At 45.9% G+C, this 21,266-nt stretch overlaps 1 protein-coding gene across 19 annotated transcripts in view; it reads left to right on the plus strand.

The window, feature by feature from the left end:
* The window catches only part of KALRN (kalirin RhoGEF kinase), a 656,959-nt gene that overhangs the window by 453,888 nt on the left and 181,805 nt on the right, over nt 1-21,266 (plus strand). The window lies entirely within an intron of this gene.

Below are 21,266 nucleotides of genomic sequence, written 5' to 3' on the forward strand. Positions count from 1 at the left end.
GAAGCCCAGGAAACTGGTCTCCATTGGTTTCCCAGTGGTCAGGTAAACAGACCCTGCAGAAGAGAAAGAGAACAGAGTGGGTTGATTCAGGCAAACAGCCATATTCAACAAGGGCAAAGAGCACAGCTGTGAGGAGGGGTGGGGCTGGCCCCTCGCAGGGGTCAGCTCATTTTAGCACTGGGTTTCCAGGAAAGGCCTCGTTTTCCTCTTCCAATCCAGAGGAATTAGAGTCGGGGCACTACTGGGCTGGGCCGATGAGGGAAGCTGACCATTAAAGGGCCCTGGACCTAGCTGAGTGGCGCCTTTCTAATCACCCTGTGTGTGCTGTGGGGAGGAAGAAGTTTGGACACACCTGGTTCAGATCCCAGCTCTGGCCCTTAATGCTGCATGAGTTACTGTGCCTTATTTCCCGACCTGTACAACAGATACCCATCTCATGGAGGCACTGGGAAGATTAAGGAAAATACATTTGCTTGGCATCGATTAAATATTCAGTGAAGGTTAATTTCCCACCCTTATGGCAGGGGAAACAGAAGTCTAGATACTCTCAATAAGAGTGCCCTATTAGCAGACTGTGAGGGTCTTTGGAAGTTCTAGAGTCCTGCCCTCTGGGTTCCTCCTCAATTAACCCATTGTCAGCAGGTTCTTTCCATGTTTGACCTAAAGAGCCGTTGCCTCAGTTTGCCTGTCGGTGCCCAGAATAGCCTTTCTTTGCTCGCCCTTAGCATCTAAGGCTTAGACATCTGTGCTTAGCATCAGCTCATGGGTTATTTTATTAGTTAATGGCTTATCACCCATTGCTGTCAGGTATTCATTTTAACACTGAAAGTGCACTGCCTTTGGCCAGTAAGGCTTTCTGTATGTGAAGACAGTTGCCTTTTCATCTTCTCTGTTTGGGTTGGAGGTTCGCAGTTTCTCCAGCTACTCCTTGTATTAACGTTCTTTCAGACCCTTCCATAGCCTCGTTGCCTTCCTCTGACTCCAGTATGGAATGAGCTGTATGAAATGGGGCATCTGGAATGGTCTGGGAAACTGCGGATGTGATCGACTAATGAGAACTCAGTTCCTCAGTCCAGGGCTATTCTGCCTGCGCTCCCCGAGGGGGTGCACCGAGTCTAGGAAGGTGTGTGCTGTTGCTCCTAACATCTCCACACCTGTGTTCGTGGACTGCCTTGGTTGGACAGGTGACTTAGGAATCTGAGTGTCAGACTACTTTATGTCTATTGGGTTTCTCTTATTTGATTACCTCCCAGTATTCCAGCATGTTTTGAATAGAAATTATTTGTCCAGTATACCAGCTACCTCTCCCAGCATTACTTGATACACATACCATCTGTGGCTTTATCCTAATTCTTGCTCAAAAGACGAGACTGAGGACAGAAGACCAATCCCCAGGCCCTCCTTATTTCTCATCCAGGTTTCTGCACTGGGAACCCACCTTGTCTGACTCTTCCTTCTGGGAAAGGAAACGCCCCACGTTTCTCTGTAGCAGGAGAGCTGGAGTTGCTTCCTTAACTTATAAGTCCTCCCTCCTTGATGAGGAATCAGGCTAATATTCTTAATTTTGCATGAAACGCCGACAAAGCCAATATGGATGCCTCAGTAATACTATTGCTAACTTCCCCCAAAGTTGTTTTTATTCGGTCCTCACATGGGCCTGTGTAACCGTGTTCTGCCCGACACCTGTCCTACGCAAAAGCGTCATTTCTCTGAAGGCACCCAATGTGCTTATGTTGTTCCACAGCGTCTGAGCCCCTTCCTGTTCTGCCCAGGAACATGAGCATGCTACTGTGCGCATTTCACTGCAAACAGTCTTCTGCCTATAGGTGTATTATTAAGTGACGGGGCTTTGCCACCACGTGTCAAGGAAGTACAGAATTCTAGAATTCTAGGCAAGCAAAGCTGAGTAATGAGGTGGTAGCGAAGAAGTATCGTGTTGTTTAACATGCAGGATGTCTGCTGAATGATCTCCCGCTGATGGTGCTGAAGCAGTTGTCTGCACCGTGATGGTCCCCAATAAATGCTTATGGAATTACACGTTACAAACACATCCTAGTAAGGACACTCTCTATCCAAAAATCACTATGAATTTCTAGACCTGTCCAGGCTGCTGAAGACCGGGAAATGGGTGCGATTCTCTGCAGGAATTGTGAGAGAAAGAGCACTGCTGGGACAGGATTCTGATGTGAATGAGAAATTTCAACCACACGCTAATGTGATCTGAGATGCAGGATGGGCTGATAATGGCAGTGAGCTGAGTGGGGTGGGAGTGCCTGGAGAACCTGGAGATTTCAAGATCTAACTCAGTGATCTTTTTAAAACTCTGGACTGTCAAATTAATGCTGTGAGCCATGACCAAAATTTTGTTTTACTGATCAGGAGGGAAAGCTCTGTTTAGAGATGGTGAGGGTTCAACTGAGGGGAAAGTCAGTGATGTCTACAGTGTTACTCACCGCAGGCACATGATGCGTTTAACTAGGGATGAGGCAGCCTGGCTGCTGGGTCTCCTGGTCATGGACTTCCGTAGAGCCTCACCTGGTTCCCCAGAACCTGTGATCCTGCCACCTGTACTCTGGGAGCACACAGCGAGTACAGGGCTGTCATCAGGCAGGGTCTAGCCCAGGGGTGGGCAAACTTTTTGACTGGAGGGCCACAATGGGTTCTTAAACTGGACCGGAGGGCCGGAACAAAAGCATGGATGGAGTGTTTGTGTGAACTAATACATGTTAACACTGCTGCTGGTGAAGGAGCGGAGGGGAGAGCAAGAGAACCCTCCGCTCTTTCGGCTCCACGGGCCGGATAGAACAGCCGAACAGGCCGGATCCGGCCCGCGGGCCGTAGTTTGCCCACGGCTGGTCTAGCCCCTGCACTGGCGCTTTGCTGAGGGCCCTGCCCTGCGCTGGCCTGTTCCAGCTCTTTATTCATGTGTTGAGGTCCTGCTTGTTCCATAGCAGGTGCAGCTCTCAATGCTGGGAGGACAGCAATGAACAAAACAAGACCAAGCCACCCTCTAGGTTCCTTTCATGTCAGGAGGGAAGGTAAACTTCCAGGGAAAGAAAGGATGGCAGCCCTGGTCTTCCGCGAATAGCATCAGAGATAAAAGGATACTCCGTCTTTTTTCTAAGAAAAAGTGGGTTGATGCTGCAATCAGAAGAACTTGAGTTTGATGTAAGAAATTATTTTCCCTTTAGGAATTAGTGCTGATAGGAGAACAGATGGCTCAGGGAGAAATGCATCTCTTTATTTAAATGGGCTTATAAATTGGGGGGGAAACGACCCCTGAGGACAGGGCTGGGGATAGGCTAGGGGCACTTGATGCTTGGGAGAGTGCAGGAGGGGAGGAAGGAGAGCATCCTGGATCTGACTGCATAGAAGCAAAGTCTGAGACCCAGATTCCTGTGCATGTAATTTAAGGGGGGAGGTGCTCTCAGGCCAAGGAGCAGGGAACGGTGCCCAGTGGAGGAGGGAAGGCAAACGCGCACGTGGCTTCAGCAGGAGTCTGGCTCAGGCTGATCCCTCCTGGCGCTCTGGCATGATTGCACCTACAGTTTGCTCCACCCTGAGGCAGGGGGGCCAGGCTTTGTGTCAGCTTGAGCTGTGCGTAGCCACCATGCACCAGAGCTGGGACCTGGGCGCCCTGTGGGGAAAGACATCTGGGTGGGATGCAAGGCGTCCGCTATAGGAAGGAAAGGAAAACGTGGTAGGAAAGGGATGGGTTTTGAGGTCAGGCCTGGATTCAGTCCCTGATTGTTTACCGTGAGTGGGTCATGTCATCACTGGTGCCTCGGCCTCCTCACTGTACTGTGAGGGCAGTGACTCCCACTTCCCAGGATCTGAAGGAGTAGCCAGGATCCCCTGTGAGCAAGGGTCTGAAGCAGAGGAGACCTGAGGCAGGTCACTGTCCTGGTGACTGCAGGGCCTTCCCATGCAAGAAAACGGACCGCATGCTCACTGCTGTTTTCAGGGCCCACAGATCATTGGACTTGGCCACTGACAAGAAAACCACACAGAGGCTAATAAAAATCCTCTCAGGTCACACTATGGAATTTTCACCCGACAAATTCTTACCACCCATCAAGATGGGCCACTGTTGCTGTGACATTGTGTTACTCTTAGCTGGAGTGACCCACCCACTGGCGACCAGCCCAGTCAATGCACTGTATTGAGAACTGAAGGAGGTATGAGAGTCTGTCAGAGGCACTCCACTCTTTGTCTCATGGGGCCATACACCCTCTATAGGGAGACATATATGCTGCCTCCCATCTCGTAACAAAACACTTTCTAACTCTCAAATAAATACCTGAAAAGAGCATATAATTGTACTTTCTATTACCCGGGCTTGGACTTTATAAGCTCCTGTAATCTTGAGTCTCAGTCGCACCAGGGTGTGTGGTGGGCCGGAATTCTGTATGAATCTTGGATGGAGGCATTCTGATTTTTCTCACTGATTTCTGATTCTAATAGTCACTCCAAAATAGGGGGGGGGGGGGGGATGCCATCTTCACTTTAAAGTTTTAAGTCCAAATTGTGATTCTTTTTTTTTTCCTTCAGTTTTCTGAACAATCCAAGGTCAGGACCATGTTTGAAAATAGCTTTTTGTTCCTAGTGCGGTTCCTTTGATCCTTTGATCCGTGGTGGCAGTGGCTGGAGGAGGGGAGATGGCGGCTGTGGGCAAGAGAAAACACGGGAGGCCTGGCCGTTGGGACGCCAGAGGCTCCCTCCCTGCGGCTGCTCCATCACCTCCCAGAAGCACAGCCTCCTTCTCTCCCGAGCGACACCGCACAGTAAAATGTCTGGCTTTCCAGAACAAAATGACAAAGTGCGAGGAGTTGAGGTGACAGGTTTTCCTGTCAATGAAAGTTTGCCCACATGACTGGCTTCTAAAAGCTGCACACCACCAAAGGGTGTGAAAGACAGGGCACACTCTCCCAGGACCGCATCCCTCTACTTCATATTTTGATTTATACTGGAGGCTTGGATCCCTCCCTTAAGAGACCCACCTTTAAAGTTGCCAGTCATCTGTCAAAGCAATTACGTTTCATAAAATAAAGTAGCCAGTGAGCAGTTCGCTGCACAGGCAGAGGGAGGACACCTCAGCGAGCTCCCGGGATGCTCAGAGCTCTGTGTGCATTCACACAGAATCCCTGTTCCTGGTGCAGCTTTGCACCAGCGTCTGTGACAGGAACAGGGAAACCACAGAATGTGATTCTCAGTAGTGAGATCCGTGTGTGAGAGCTGCCGGTGGCCAGAGGCCCGAGTCCGCTCGCGCGAGTTTGGGACGTGGAAACATAGAAGCTTTGGGAAGGAAAGGGCCTGAAAGATAGATCATCCAGCCCTCTGCCTTCGTCCTGCTTAAAAGAAACCAAGGGCCTGGCTCAGAGTCACAAAGCCAGTTTATGGGCCTAAGACTCACACAGTGTCCTGCCTGTTAATTGGATTAAAAACAGTACTTTTGAGGTGGCCCTGAAGGCTCAGCTTGAAAGTTAGACCCTTGTAGCAAAAAGTGAACATTGTTTGACCCCTATTCCAGCTGCCTCCGCACCACCCCGTCCGGGCCCGGCGAATCACAGCGACCCAACATCAGTGACAAAGTGGCTCTGAAGCCCAGTGCAGTGTCTCCAGGTGGCAAAGGTGAAAGATCATTTCTCAAGTATGAATGTCTGTCACAGACTCTTTCATACCAAGTCCTGTGAGTCATGCAATGGCCTTGGTATGGGGGTGTGATTCTGCCCCAGACAGTCTTCAAGGCAAATTCCCGGTTGGGCTCAGAGCGCTTGGCAGGGAGCAGGGGCGCATGGCAGGGCTGCTCCTGCCTCTGAGCTGCCTGGAGTCCCAGCACCCGCTCAGCCCAGCCACCGCCCAGCGCAGACTTTCATTCTGTTTTTTAAAATCTTGGTGGAAGGAGAAAACCAATCTCAGGGAGAACCAAGATGTCAAAGTGGATTAGCCGGCGACAGCCCAAGACAAACAAGGCCCAAGTGAGTAGGACAGGTTGGTCCAGATGCGTTGAGCTGGGAGAGAGGGCTTGAGAAGGGGAGGCGGCAGGGACAGAGCAGGGAGGGCAGAGCGAGGCTTCGAGGCTGCAGCAGAGAAGCGGCAGCTCCCAGGGCAAGGGTTTGCTGGAGGGTTCTGCACAGACCTCTTGGCACATTACTTACCAGTTTCTCCTTCAGTGTCCATTAAAGAGAAGCAGCTCTTTCAGTGCAGGGCAGATGCCTGAATCCTCTATTAGCGCCGATGGTGGGGGGAACAGGCTGTGGGAGATCGTGTGCTTAAACGGCCGTGCTCCCTGATGACTAGAAGTGATACCAGGATGGTAAACATGAGTGGGTTTGGAAATGAACTCTTAGAAACTTCTAAGAGTTGCTAGAAATGAATGTCTGGAACCAATGCAGTGAGACTAGAAGTGGGGAAGGGGAAGGTGACCTTGAGGTGCTGGTTCTGCTTTAGTCAGAACCACCTTTACCGTCTGTGCCGTGCCGTCACCATGGCGTGCGTTGTCTGTGGCCGCCACATGGGATTCTTGGGGGAAGCCTGTCGGATAGACAAGTGTGTGATGTTGCCCTGCTCCTCGACCTTGAGCTTGGATTGGAAATGCTTGCCCGGCTTTCACCTGCCTGGCAGCTTGGTGTCACCTCCTCACTGCTGGCTGACACCAGGAGCGCAGAAGACAGATGGCGGGGATGAGTGGATCTATGAGTTTCTGTCGTCAGGGTGAGACGACGGGATCCTAGTGCCAGAAAGCAGGGGCCTGTCGAGAGAAGCAAGTGGGATGCCCTCTGTGGTGGCTTTCCATTGGGAGCGACACTGAGGACATGACTTTGGTGCAAGGCCTCTCCCGGAGCCACTAAATAGCGATGCCCTCAAGGGTGCCCTGCTAGCTCTTCCTGTGGTGAGGGCACTGATAGAAGGTGAAGACGGTGCAGACCGGGCCCACTGCAGGTGCCCGCTGCCTCGTTCAGCCACGGCCAGCCCTGAGCAGCCGCCGCACCCTTCACCGGGTTCCCATGGTCGGCCTGGTTGTTCGGAGCAGTCACGTCCTCGTATCCAAGCTGCAGTCAGTTTCACCTCCTCGTCTGTTAGGGTTTAAAGTTAACTCTTCCGAGTTCAGGATGTGCATGTACTATCACTTTTTATTGCTCTAGTTCAGCGGTTCTCAACCTGTGGGTCGCGACCCCTTTGGCGGTCGAACGACCCTTTCACAGGGGTCGCCTAAGACCATCCTGCTTATCAGATATTTACATTACAATTCATAACAGTAGCAACATTACAGTTATGAAGTAGCAACTAAAATAATTTTATGGTTGGGTCACAACGTGAGGAACTGTATTTAAAGGGCCAGAAGGTTGAGAACCACTGCTCTAGTTGATTCTGTTGGAAATTGCTAATTGCTGAGAGATAGGACGTTGACTAGAAGTTCAGGAGCGCTCTTCCTCTCATGCGTGGCCCTGATGTTGGCGCTGGAATGCTTGGTGAAGGCTCCTGCATGCATTGTTCTCTCCCCTGCACCAGCTGCAAGGGCTGATGCTCCTCTCTGCACTTCATGGTGTACTAAAGAGAAAAAGAACAGGCTCTGTGTTTTACTGTGTCTGTTTGGTATCCTTTCAGCTGCAGAGTGAGGTCGAAAATGTTTTACTTATGCCCAGCCAGTATGGCTCAGTGGTTGAGCATCAACCCATGAACCGGGAGATCACGGTTAGATTCCCGGTCAGGGCACAACACATGCCTGGGGTTGTGGGCTTGATCCCCAGTAGGGGGCATGCAGGAGGCAGCCAATCAGTGATTCTCTCTCATCATTGATGTTTCTGTCTCTCTCTCCCTCTCCCTTCCTCTGAGATCATTTTTTTTAAAGTTTGACTTCCTGTTTGCTGTTTCTCACTGATACATGGACGACAGATGACTCAGTGAGCACTAGAGGGTATTAAAATTTTATTTTATTTTATTTTCCTTGGGGTCTTGATGTGTGCTTTTTATCTCGTTAACTCATCAACCATTTATTGAGTTCCTACCATGTGACAGGCACTGTTCTAGACACAGAGGAGATGGCAGTGAACACAGCAGACAAAGTAACTCAGTGGCCTGCCGAGACCTTTCTCTATTGTGCTGATGTCAACCCACACATGCTCAGTTTTAATGCATTTGAAATGCAATATAACTTGCTTCACTTTATTTTCACCTTTATCTCCTCACATGCCTCTGTGACGGACACCATTGCAGCTTTTATTTAAGAAGAACTCAGCAGTTCTTTTTAAAAGATCATTTGGGAGCTCTCAAAGGTAGCCCCCATATTCTTAATTCCCTGACTCAGAGCCATTTCAAACCAGGATGCTAGATTCCGCCCCTGTCTTCACTTTGCCGTAGTTCCAGTTAGCAGATTCTTGATTCAGGAAGGTGACTTTCATGCTAGGTAGACAAAGGAAAAGACCAGGAAGGAATCACATAATGCCCAAATGTTGTTAAGTTTCTTCTCTCTCATAAAACAGGAATGTCAGAAAAATTTAAAAATTGTCCTTAAAAAAAGGAAAATTGTTCTAATTTTTTTTTTTAAAGGATGTGAGAGGGCGAGGAGTGGGAGTAGTTTGGCTAAAGGAGGGTGCTTCAAATTGTGGAATCTGAAATCTGTAATGCAGACTCTATCTTACCTCCCTAACCCACATCATCTTAAAACCTCCCAAAACAAGAATAGTCACAATTTTTATGCCTTTATACACATGGCTATTGAGAACCTTTATTACATTCATGAAAAATTTCTCAAAAAATCCCAAAAGAAAAAGATGTTTAAGGTATGTTCTCTAACATTTAAATTTAAGGTTGTATTTCTCACAGGGCATATAAAGTCCAAACCACTAAATTGATTGTGTTATCCAGAGGGCAAACAAGTAGGTACTACCATTAACACATGACCAAGCAGAAAATCTGTTCATGGAGAAGAATAAAATTAGTCAGAGGCGGAATAGAAAATTATTTCAAATATGTCGGTACACTGAGTTCATTCTGTTATCCAACAGAATTTTACTGAGTGTCCACTGATGACCAAGTGCCATGGAGATTCAGGACATATAAGAACAATCTCTGTCCTCGTGCCATAGTCCTCTGACTTGTTACCCAAAGTGTCTCATATGTGGTACCAAGTAGAGTGATTACCTGCACATTGTAGGTGTTTGTGAAAAAGACAGTTATACTCAGTACTGCCTTTATGCCAGTGGCTGTGCTGGGCATTCAAGAAATTACAAAGATGAATATGTCAGATGAGATACATGCTTACCACACAAACGGATGTATACCCACCTGGACCACAAATTTAGCCTGGGGACCAGCGAAGACTATTACACCAGAGTGAAATTTGAACTTGGTCTTAAAGTTCATCTTCCTTTCTATTTCTCGTCCTTTGTATCAGTTTTGATCCCAAAATAAGTGTTATAATCACAGACAGTATGTAAAAGACCAGTACTGCTGACACATCTGTATCAAAAGCAGTATTTCATTTTGATGTAGAATTAGACTTTTCCTTAGCTCTGATGGGAACTATTCCAGAATTCCCTTAGAATTTTTACCAAAATCTTCTTTTACTTCCTCATCATCATCTAATAGTTAAACAAGTAGTAGCATACAATAAGTACTGTTTTACACTTTTCCCATGTAACAAATCTGGGAAATTTCATAATGGGATATGTAGAGCTTCTCTCTCTCTCTCTCTCTCTCTCTCTCTCTCTCTCTCTCTCTCTCTCTCTCTCTCATTCTTTTTGATGGCTATATAATATTCCATTACTTATGGTACCATAATTTATTTTACTAGTCCTCTATTGATAGGTGTATGGGATGATTCCAGTCTTCTACCATTACAAACAAGGCTATAATCCTTGTACAGGTATAGTGTCTCACACTTGCAAATTGTGAGTATATTAATAGGATAACTTCCTAGAAGTAGAATTAGTGCATCAAGGGAATATGCATGTTAAATTTTAATAGACATTGTCAAATCACCCTCTACATGTTGGAGCAATTTATACTCCTTCCAGCTGTATGAGTGCCTGTGTCCTACAGTCTTGCAATCTAGTGTATCATTAACATTTTTTATCTTTGCCAATCTGATATCAGATTCTTTAAAAATAATCTTTATTTGTTATTGCTCTTCTATGTTTTGTTTAACTGGTAATATTATATTATTTTTATTGAAATGTACAGTATTTAATCTATACTATTACCTACTGAGAGTTATGGGCTCATCTGGTTAACTAACTGTTACTTATGCTCTTATTTTTATGCATAAAATGCACTCCTGATAATAAATATCTTTAATATGATGGTTTACATTAAAGCTTAAAATTTTTAATGTAACATATATATATTGAAAATGCATAAAAACTACTGAACAGGTGCATGGATAATTGTAAAGTGGACATGCATGTAATAACCATGCAGGTGATGAAAGCCAGACATTGCCATCTTTCCAGAAGCTTCTGTGTGCCCTTCCCTGTCACAACCCAGTCCTTCTCCCCAGAGGCAACTATTCTCCTGACATTCATTAATATCCTTACTTTTCTTTATAATTTGACCTCCTATGTATGTGTTCCTAAACAACATAGTTTCACTGTCGCTATTTTTAAATTTCACATGACTAGAATCATACTGTATATTTTTGTGTGTGTGTCTTATTTCTGTCTCTCAACACTTATTTTTATGGACTTCATCCATGCTGATGTATAGAGCTGTTCATTCGTTTTCATTTCTGTATAGTATTCTATTGTATAAACATGCCACAATGGACTTGCCCATTCTGTACATGGGATGTTTGGGGCTAGTGAACAGTGCTGCTATTGATATGCTATTGATATATATATATATACACACACACACATGTACTTGAGTGTACTGCTAGGAGTGAAACTGCTAGGTGAAAAAAAATTTCTAGGTGGTGGGGTATGTTTATATATATCTTCAACTTTATGGATGATGTAAGCATTTTTTTAATGCTGGTACCAAATTTACACTCCTGCCAATACATGGGAAGCTTTCCGTGGCTTTATATTCCTGCTTCTACTTGAAATCGCCCGACATCAGCATTCTTGCAGGTCTGGCGGGTATGTAGTAATACCGGGTTATGGTTTGCATTTGCATTTCCTGAACTACTAATGAGGTTGGACACCTTTTCATGTCCTTATTGGGCCTCAGGATTTTCTCCTTTATGATGTCCCTGTTCAGCCTGTGTCCCTTTTTCTATCAAGTTTTCTGTGGGGCTTTTTTTCTTGGCGATTTTAGGGGTTTTTCATATATTCTAGACATTAGTCCTTGGTTGGTTCTATATATGGGAAATAACTGCTCTCATTCTGTGGCTAGTCTTTTTACTCCCTTTATATTGTCTCAATAAACGTATAATTTAACATTTTAAGGGCAATACACTTGTAAACTAGAGACTCCTATGATGTAACATATGAGACAGTCTTATATTTAGTGTTTTAAACACACAATTCACCACTTATGTCCCCACAGAATAGTACACCACTGTGGAGACTGTGTATACAGTGCAGACTTCTGTCAGTCCTAAGTCTGCCGCTGTTCTAATGAAAGAGTACAAACTAGTTGCCTCTTTGAAGTGTATCTGTCTGTTGTATTTTATACATTACGTGACAGGTAATACAGCCAAAGCAATGAAATGTGTTGGGAAAAAAGATGATGAATACATTGGATTTGGAACTGGGCTCTCTGACAAACAGATCCCAGGCCTAGGAAGACAGGGCTTGACTCCACAGACTGATACTGCCCTCCCTCCGCATTGATGGAGCGCCTGTATAGCCCACTCCCCTCCAGCCACTGTCCTATTACACGTGACCTATGGAAGAAGCTTCCTAACTGGTCCAGAGAGTCCCTTTACCTCCCTCTCATCTCTTCTCCCCTCTGCAGCTGATGTGATCTTTGTAAAATGCAAGCTCTCCCATCACCTGTGGTGTCAAGCCCTTCAGTAGCACCCCTTTGCTCTTAGGATGAATATCCAAATCCTCAACAAGACGTATGAAGGCCACACGATCTTGGCCTTGGCCCACTCCTCCAGCCTCACTGAGGCCACTCTTCCTTTTGTTTCCTGCCTGGCAACCTCCCTGGCCTTGCTCAGGTCCCTTCCCAGCCCAGGACCTTGGCAAAGAGACTGTTTCCTCAACCCGGAAATTCTTTCTCCTCCCCCTGCCCCACCCCACCCCACCCCCCATGTGGCAGTCCACCCTTTTGCCCTCTCTTCTCCTGATCTCAGCCTGTCCTGTCACTCTCCTCCCTAAGTCATATCTCTCACAGCACTACCTAGGACCATCCGTGTAAGCATTCACATGGTTATGTGACTGCCTTCTGCACCAGGCTCTAGGTTCATTTTATATCCCCCACTGCATCACTGAATCTAAGTACTGATCCAGAGGAGGCACTTGGGAAATACTGGTTAAATGAATAAATGAGGAACAAATAAACACAGCGCATTATGGGTAAGAGAGAGATCTACAAGTTGAGACTGAGTATAATTAAGAAAATCAAACTCCTGGTTTGATAAGTTCAGAGGAGTTTCAGCATTGGACTTTACTAAGTGGGTAGAACTTGACCAGGCAGCATTTGTGTTGGGACAGGAAGGGAGAAAGGAGAATATAGGACAGTTTGGAGCCTGCAGAGTAGATACGCCTGGATGAAGTTCAGGGTTTGTGAGGTGAGCTGTGGGAAATAAAACTGGGATGATTGGTTGTGTCAGATCGTGGCAGACCCTGGACATTGCTTAAAGGAATTTAGACTTTACCGATTAGCATCCAAGAAACACTGGAGTGTTTTTTAAAGCATGGTGGTTATGGAATTACTTTTATCTTCATCTGGATGAATCACTGTTCTTTTATCCTCTCATTCTTTCTCTAGGCTCAGGAAGAGTCTAAGGTTAACCTAACCACAATACTCTGAGTCTCATCCTTCCTACCCGCCTCCAGTATATCAGTTCAGTCCTCCTCTTTCTCCTGTTGTCAAACAACTCCTTTTCCTCTGCCGTCTGACACATCTGTTACTTCCTGCTCCTAGCCAGATCTGCAATTGAGTTCTACCCCTGACTCTTCTTCCTCCAGATCCACACCGACCTTCAACAATATGTTGCTTTAATTCCATGACAAAATGCCCAGAGTATATCCCGGAAGGGGCTTCACTCCTGGTGGCAGTTCCATATTTACTCATTCGCTCCCACGTGTGTGGAGCACCTGTTTGCCAGGCGCTGCTCCAGGACGGAGAAGCAGCAGTGAGACAGAGCAGGCCAGTTCCTACCCTTGCAAACGCTGAGTTCTACTGAGCAACCAGGAAACCAACAAGCAGATAGAAGGCCAGCTGGCAACGCCAGGAGCACGTTACTGCTGGTGCAGTTATTGTCATTGGTTGCCTGTATGTTTCCAATTTGACGTTCGGCTTTTCCTCAGTCTCAGCATCAGAAAATTATTTCCTTTTTCTCTCAAACCAGTAACATGGTTTGACTTCCCTTTGGGGGGCAGAACAACATGCTGTTCCCAGATACACAGGCTTTATCTGTGGATTCCTTTTCGGCTTATTCCCAGGTAGCCAGTCTGTTGGAGTCCTGAGAATGATGCTCTCAGAATTCCTGCCCTCCCTCCTCCCCGCCCCCAGGCATCAGGTATTGCTTACCCTTTGTTTAAATCCTTTCAGTAGCCCCCTTTTTGCCCCCTCTGCTTTCTGGGAGTTTCCCCTGCTTTTTTTCTTTTCTACTAACACCAGATTCATCTTCCTATAACATTTCTTTCAACATCTCACTTGTCTGTTAAAAGCCTTCAATAGCACATTTCTTAGGATAAAGTACAGGCCCATTTCCAAACACAGTTATACAGTTTTCCCTCCTACACATGATCCTTTAGAGACCCTTGTCTGTTATACACACTATAATGCACCTACCTTAGATTGGATCATAAGAAACTGCCAATTTTATGCATCAAAATGGTCAAATATTGGCTATTTATGTTTCAACCTAATTGTACTTATCCATGTCATTGGCTGCCTGTATGTCTTTCTCCCATGTTACACTGTGATCCCCCTGATGATCATGTCTTGGTCTGACGATGCTTATGTCTTCACTGTCTGCATCAGCATCTGGCACATAGCAGCTGTGGGGATCCAGTGCCCCCACCCATGTCACACTTTGCTCCCGCTGCTTCCATCTGCTGAAATGCCCACTCTGCCAAATCATATCAGGCCCGCCCTCCATGATGCCTGACTCACATCTCCTTCATTGAAATGTTCACTATTTACCCACATCATCCTCCTACCACCACCTCTGAGCTACCAATATTGCCCCCCAAATCAAATACATTTGACCCATGAACAACAAGAGTGTTGGGGTGCTGACCCCTTGCACACACAAAAAAAATCCATGTGTAACTTTAATTCCCCCAAAACTTAACTAATAGCCTACTGTTGACTAGAAGCCTTACCAATAACATAACCTGTAGATTAACACATATTTTGTGTGTTTATATACTGTATTCTTACACTAAAGTATGTCAGAGAAAAAAAATGTTATTAAGAAGCTCATAAGGGCCCTAACCAGTTTGGCTCAATGGATAGAGCATTGGCCTGTGGGCTCAAGGGTCCCAGGTTCGATTCCGGTCAAGGGCACATACCCAGTAGGGAGTGTGCAGGAGGCAGCTGATCAATGTTTCTCTCTCATCGATGTTTCTAACTCTCTATCCCTCTCCCTTCTTCTCTGTAAGAAATCAATAAAATATATTTTTTTAAAAAAGAAGCTCATAAGGAAGAGAAAATACATTTACAGCACTTACGTATTTATTTTTTAAAATTTGTGTATAAGTAGACCTGCATAGTGTTGTTCAAGAGTCAACTGTATTGTTTTTTATTGCCCAGGGCCTACGTAATATATTTTACTTTGTATGTGCCACTTTGCTTAGCATAAGATTACATTCCTAACCATGAGCGTGAAGATCTGTGTTTCTAGCCCTTATCTTTCCCCCTGGAATCACCACCACATTTCCAGCTGCCAATGGCATCGCTGCACTTGGGTGGCTCCCTGCACTCTGCTCAGCAGAACTGAGACTGAACTCTCGTCTGCCACCTTCCAGAGCTGCTCCTTTTCTGAACCCTCACCCCCAGCTCTGCCTCTGAGCCATCTTGGTTTTCCTTCCTTCTCAATCCTTTTCCTGAAGTGGATCCAGTGGATCTCGCCATGACTGCAGTTCCTCGGCCTGGCTTTAGATTTGCATACACTAATAAAGTCTGTTCCTGGTGCTTCAAGAGGAGAAGTGTGCCTCCCAAACCCCGTAACAGGCTGTAAGCCTAGGGCCTCCGTTACACAGGCCCCGCCCCAGGTCTGCCCGTCTCTGGGTCCTTCGCTGTCTGCAAACCTGTCCTCTAACTTGAGTTTTCTGGTCCTTATGTGCGATTATCTTCACTAAAATATAATGACACTTTAAATTATAATCGCCTTTGTCTACCAACCATACTGCATCACCCTGTCCCCAAATTATTTCTCTGTCCTGAGAGCTGCATTTCTTATGTTGTTGGACCTGTCTTTGCTATTGGAATGACTTCTGGGGCCCCTTCACTCAGCACTTTGTGAGACAGCACTTCCTGCCAGTTTGCTGGTGTCCATGGCTTAGCTTTTGTCTCAGCAACTGAATCCCAAGACCCATGAAAACAAGGCTCATGTGTGATACCTTGTGTTGTCTACAGTACACTGAGGTAGGGTTAGGCATTCACAGACAGTGCTCAGAAAATTCCTGTTTGAACAATACGTGTTGTGTGTATAACTTCTGTCTGTGTACATTTATGGATTTGCATGTGTCTCTAGGTGTATTTCCCGTACATGCTCTAAGAAGTAGTCATCCACATGGCCTGGGAGGCAGGGATGGTTTGGATATTTTCCCTGACCATCAGGCCCATGACATAAGAAACCTGTGAGTCATGTGCTCCGGAAGCTCACAGCTGTGACTCGCACAGGTGGAGGGCCTCCCTGAGTCGCAGCCTGCAGGTGCTTTTCTTTCCCACCTGCTTGGGAAAGGTCTTCCTTTTCCCTCTAATATTAAAGACTAATTTTTCTGTCAAACATAAATGAGAAATTGTGTGTGTGTGTGTGTGGGTGCGCGCGCGCGCTTATATGTATACACAGGGAGGGGTAAAAGTAGGTTTACAGTTATTCTTATGGAAAACAATAATAAATAATAATACCAGAATAAACTCTGTGTTTTGTGTACTTACAACTGAAAACCTACTTTTGCCCCACCCTGGACATGTGTATATGTATATACATATGTGAATGCATATATGTATATATGAAGGAAATAAACCAAAATATAAATAGTGGTTATTTCTGAATGGTGGCTTTTTCCCAATTCTCTCAGGTAAGAAAGTTACTTTTATTTTTTAAAAAGCCAATAGATGTTATTTTTAAAGAATAAGAAGGGACACAATTAGTATATTATTGCGGAGGTCCATCCTATGTGTGGTCCAAGGACAGGGGATAAGCAGGTGCCTAGGAGGGAGCAGGTAATCAGCTTCTCAGTATCTCAAGATGAGACAGAGTGACCAGTGGGTGACTGGGACTGACGTGCAGGCTGGGCCAAGGCTGTGAGCTGCAGAACTGGCAACTTGGTTTGTGAAGGTCAGGGGCCTTGGTCAAGTTTGGCACATGGTAAGGAGATGAGAAGAGCTTGAAATATTCTTTCAAGTTCATGATGAGATTTCATAAAGACAGGTGCATTGGGAGAGAGAGAAAGCAGACCTGCTTCAAGTTTGGTTGTAGTGCCTTGTGGTTCCAGAGAGAGGGGGGTCCGGAGTGACTCAGTGTGGGGGCACGAGAACCCGGGAGAGGAGGCACAGAGAGCTTCATGAAGGAAAGGGGTGGGTGCTGCATGGGCAGCAAGGTTTCCAATGAGAGCTGCATCATCACCTTAGGTCAAGACCCATCCCTCCCCCCCTCCCACATCCCCCCCACTCCCCAGTCTAAGGGCAAAGGGAATGTTTCTGGTAAGAATCCTTGATAATAAGGCAGTGTTTAACCTTTCTGAACTTGAAACAGAACAATTATACAGTGGGGCCTTGACTTACGAGTTTAATTCGTTCCGTGACGGAGCTCGTAACTCACATTACTCGTATGTCAAATCTTAAAGTGAACAAGTGAGACACGTGATGCTGGGCTGATGTGGCGTTCACTGTGACGTTCGCTGCGCCAACTAGCGGTGGGGTATCTGAAGCTGGCCCGTAACCCGAATTTTAGCTCGCAACCCAAAGCAAAAAATCGGCCGAGAGACGGCTCGGCTCATATCTCGAAAAACTTGTTAGTCGGGACACTTGTAAGTCAAGGCCCCACTGTACATGAAACAAGTATTTTCAAGGATGTTTCTTCCACACTGTCTAGTTTCATAGTTCCCTCGGAGGGAGGGCTCCCTGCGCAGAGGGAGAAATGGAAAGAGGAAAAACAGGGATATTGATTCTTCCTCTTTCTCGGGGTGCTGTGCTAGAACAGGGAGCACCCAGCCTGTCCCTCAGGAGGGAGCATTGCAGAGGTAACTGCACCCCCGAGGCCTCCCTGCTCCTCACTGAGCTGCCCAGCCAGGAACCTCCTCAAAATTCAGGATGAGGAGCCCTGGGCTCGGTGCGAGCAGCAAACATGCATCTAGAAGCCAAAAGGAGGCCCCTCAGGCAGAGTGGACAGCATGAAAGAGCAAACAAAATCACAAAACTAACCCTTGAAAAAGAGCTAAAATGAAAGGACAGCGCACGGTTTTCATGTCTTCTCCATATGCACAATTCAATATTTTTCCTATTCTGTGGCTCAGTTTTTGATGCTGATGGCTGCATCCAGGACAATTTCCAGTCTGGGCTCTAGTTTGAAATTCGCGGTGGAGGAACACCACCAGCACGTAAGTCCCCACCAAGGGCCCTGCCCACCACCCATCTACCCTACCGGGAGACACAGACCTTTCCCTCAGAGTCCCTGCGCCCCCTGGCAGGCCGAGGAAAGCGCAAAGGCTGCCTGCAGGGAAATGGCCCCGGCATCACCCACTGACAATAACAGCTGCCCCCTGCCTTTCCTACCAAACGCCTCATCTGAGCCTGGCATTTCGTGCACAGTCTCTCACTGATCCTCACAACAGCTCATCGAGGTAAGTGTCATTATCCTCGTCTTGCAGAAACGTCGCTCAGAGAGGTGAAATAACTTGCCCAGGGTCACACAACCAGGAAGTGGCAGCTCTGCGATTAGAACCAATGTCTTTCCTGGACATCCACTATGCACACTGCCTTCCGCTGGCCAAGTCCACTAAAGACAACAATGACATGATTCAGGCAGAAACACACAAAGTGACATTTTGGCCCACCTGGTGTCCGTCCTGTCATTTCCCCCTTCCTGATCCACTGAGTGAAACATGCCTGAATTAAAATACCGAGAACATCCTATGTTCCCTGTGTTGTTGCATGTGGCAGTCACTCACTGCCTTCTGTGCCTAGCACAAGCCAGGAGTGTAGAGGAGGCCGCTTACTATGTCTCAGCCACTGGAATAGTCATTCAGGCATATCCCTGCCTCAGTGGTTCCCTAATCCATCAGATAGAAATATCCAGAACATGTAGTCAACTGAAGATGCACTTAAAACATATTGAAAAAATAGTTGCCTTAAACTCTTTGTGGAACAAGAAGCAGTATAAATTTATAATATAATAAATATGTTCCCCATTGGTGGCTATTTTTATTTCACTGATGTCCAATGATGTCTCTTGTGCACCCAGGGTTGGCAGATATCTCTCTGTAGCTCAGAAAACTCCTATTATGAGTGTCTAGTATTAGAATGAGACCTACAGTATATTAAATAAATATGTAAAGCAGTTATATGAAGGGGTCTGAGCCTGAATAGTGGGAGATGCAAAATCTCAACACAGGCCCCTCCCCTCCAAAAAAAAAAAGAATGCTGGGAGAGCTGGTTAATCAAAGCCACTGTTCTATCAAAGTGGGCCTCACTGATTCTTGCTCTTCGTGGAAAGTGCCAAAGCCAAGGGCTGTTGGGTAGTGTGTGCTGGTAGATGTGTAAATACAGTGGAAACACTGCAAAGCTTCGGTTTCCCAGTGATGGAATGGTTGGGACATAGAAAAGGCCTCTGTGCTTAGGATTCCAAATCAGGGAAATTACAATTACTGGGACATTCTTCAAAAATCTAATTCTAAGCCCCACCTTGGCCTACTGAATCAGAATGCCAAAGATAGAGGGTGATTGGATATGGATGATATGTGAATTTCAAGCTGAGTTATTTTCTAAATAATAGAAATCATTAGTGTTTAAGAATAATGACTTTTTTTTTACACTTCCACTTAAACTTTTCTCACTAGACCTTTCCTCAGGCCAGATTTTGTGCATGAGATTGTGAATGACTGTCATTTACCTATGCATTGGTGCGAGTTGCTCTTTCAGGGTACCAGCTGGGCTGTGTAAAATAATGGCTCCCCATGTAAAAGTGTCTATATTTTCCCAGGGTTTTAGAGAACAAGTGTTCAGTTTGCCTACATGCACTTATTTCTTACGTGTCTCATGTATCAAACCATCATCAGACAGATTTGCAGGTGCATGGAGACAATCACAACTTGAGGTTTAAGAGGGATACAATTTTTTATGCAAAATCTAATGAATATTTATAGTAAAGTGACCCAAACTACTTGTAGCCAAGTCCTCGAGGATAAGATGGATCCTCAAAATATGCGAAGGGTACTTCCCAAGCATTTGGAATCCACAAGCATACAGCATACATACCGCATCTAGCAGATGGAGTCTGCTTTACAAGAGGCAGGATGGCACTGTGGGTAAGGATAGCTTTGGATCAAGCCTGTCTCGATACCCACCTCACCCCCTCCACTTCCAGTTGTATGATCCTGGGCAGGACCTCTCATGTTTCAATCTGCAAAATAGGGGTAATGGTATTACCCACCCTGTCAGCTGTGCTGCAAATTATGTGAAATGATGCACGCCAAACACATGGCACTTTGCCTGACACATGCTAAGCCCTCAACAAGCATTAGCTGATAATAGTAAGAATAATAAAAATAATGACATAAATTAGATCTTAATAAAAAATATTTTTAAGAACTGTTCTCCCTTTCAGAATTTCAACAACTGTATAAAGTATGTCAAACTCAGTATTTCTAAAACTATTGAATTCTGCCACTAAAATAAATTCTACAGATCTTGTAGCACATATATACACTAAACTGGAAATGACGGTGAATTGTGATTTAGGGGACTAGCTAATCGGGACAGCTGATGCCACCCCCCACCTAATCCCAGGGAATGTGATAGGATGTGAAATTTGACAGACCCCTCTTCCCTGGTAACTGTGAGCTTGGCGGCCACCGCTACCTTCACTAGGAGTTACAAATGCATGTACACTCCTGGCTTTCCTCAGAATCTCATCTCCATTCTAAGTCCTCAGTACCCGCTGTCTTCCCCACAACTCAGGGTGACCACCATTTGAACCCGATGCTGAAGTGTTTTCTCTCCCTTAATGAGCAGTTTTTGCTGGAGTTCTTACTAAGGCTTTGAAACTGCTGCTTTCATTTCTATAAGGCAAGTATGAGGAACCTTTGACATCACAAGCTGAGCCATAGTCAACTGTGAGATCAAACTCTTTAATGTATCTTGACCTTTTCTCTTGGCCAGCAGCCATTGCTGTTTCGAATATGTCACTCCCCCAATCCCACTAGAAGTTGACCTTCTTTGAGGGACCACTGTTCTTAGAGAAACAAAGATCCGTTACTTCAGATGGCCCAGTAGATGTGGTGTAACCGGCCTGGAACATGGAAGCTGGGTTTGCATCATGGCCCAGGTGCGCTCACTCTCTCACTCAGGCACCTATTCCCTCAGCTGGCCCAACCAACCCCATGCCCTGGAAAAGTTGCAGATTGCCACATGTCACAGACCCATTACTGCTAAAGATCTACTGCATAAATGGGTACACTGTTCTAAGTTTCTTTCCCCCAGTTGAATGTCATGGCAAGACTTGGTAGGGCATAGGGACCCTAAAAGGGTTGAAACACGAAAACAAAGCAAAAAGGCATAATAAGCACCAATGACCATTGCCACTAGGACTTCATATTTAAATCATCTCTATGTGTATTATTCCTGGCTCTACTGCTTATGGGTCTAGGACAGTGGTCGGCAAACTCATTAGTCAACAGAGCCAAGTATCAACAGTACAGTGATTGAAATTTCTTTTGAGAGCCAAATTTTTTAAACTTAAACTATATAGGTAGGTA

The sequence above is a fragment of the Myotis myotis genome, unplaced genomic scaffold (assembly GCF_014108235.1).
Source record: "Myotis myotis isolate mMyoMyo1 unplaced genomic scaffold, mMyoMyo1.p scaffold_m19_p_2, whole genome shotgun sequence".
NCBI classification, from domain to species: Eukaryota; Metazoa; Chordata; class Mammalia; order Chiroptera; family Vespertilionidae; genus Myotis; species Myotis myotis.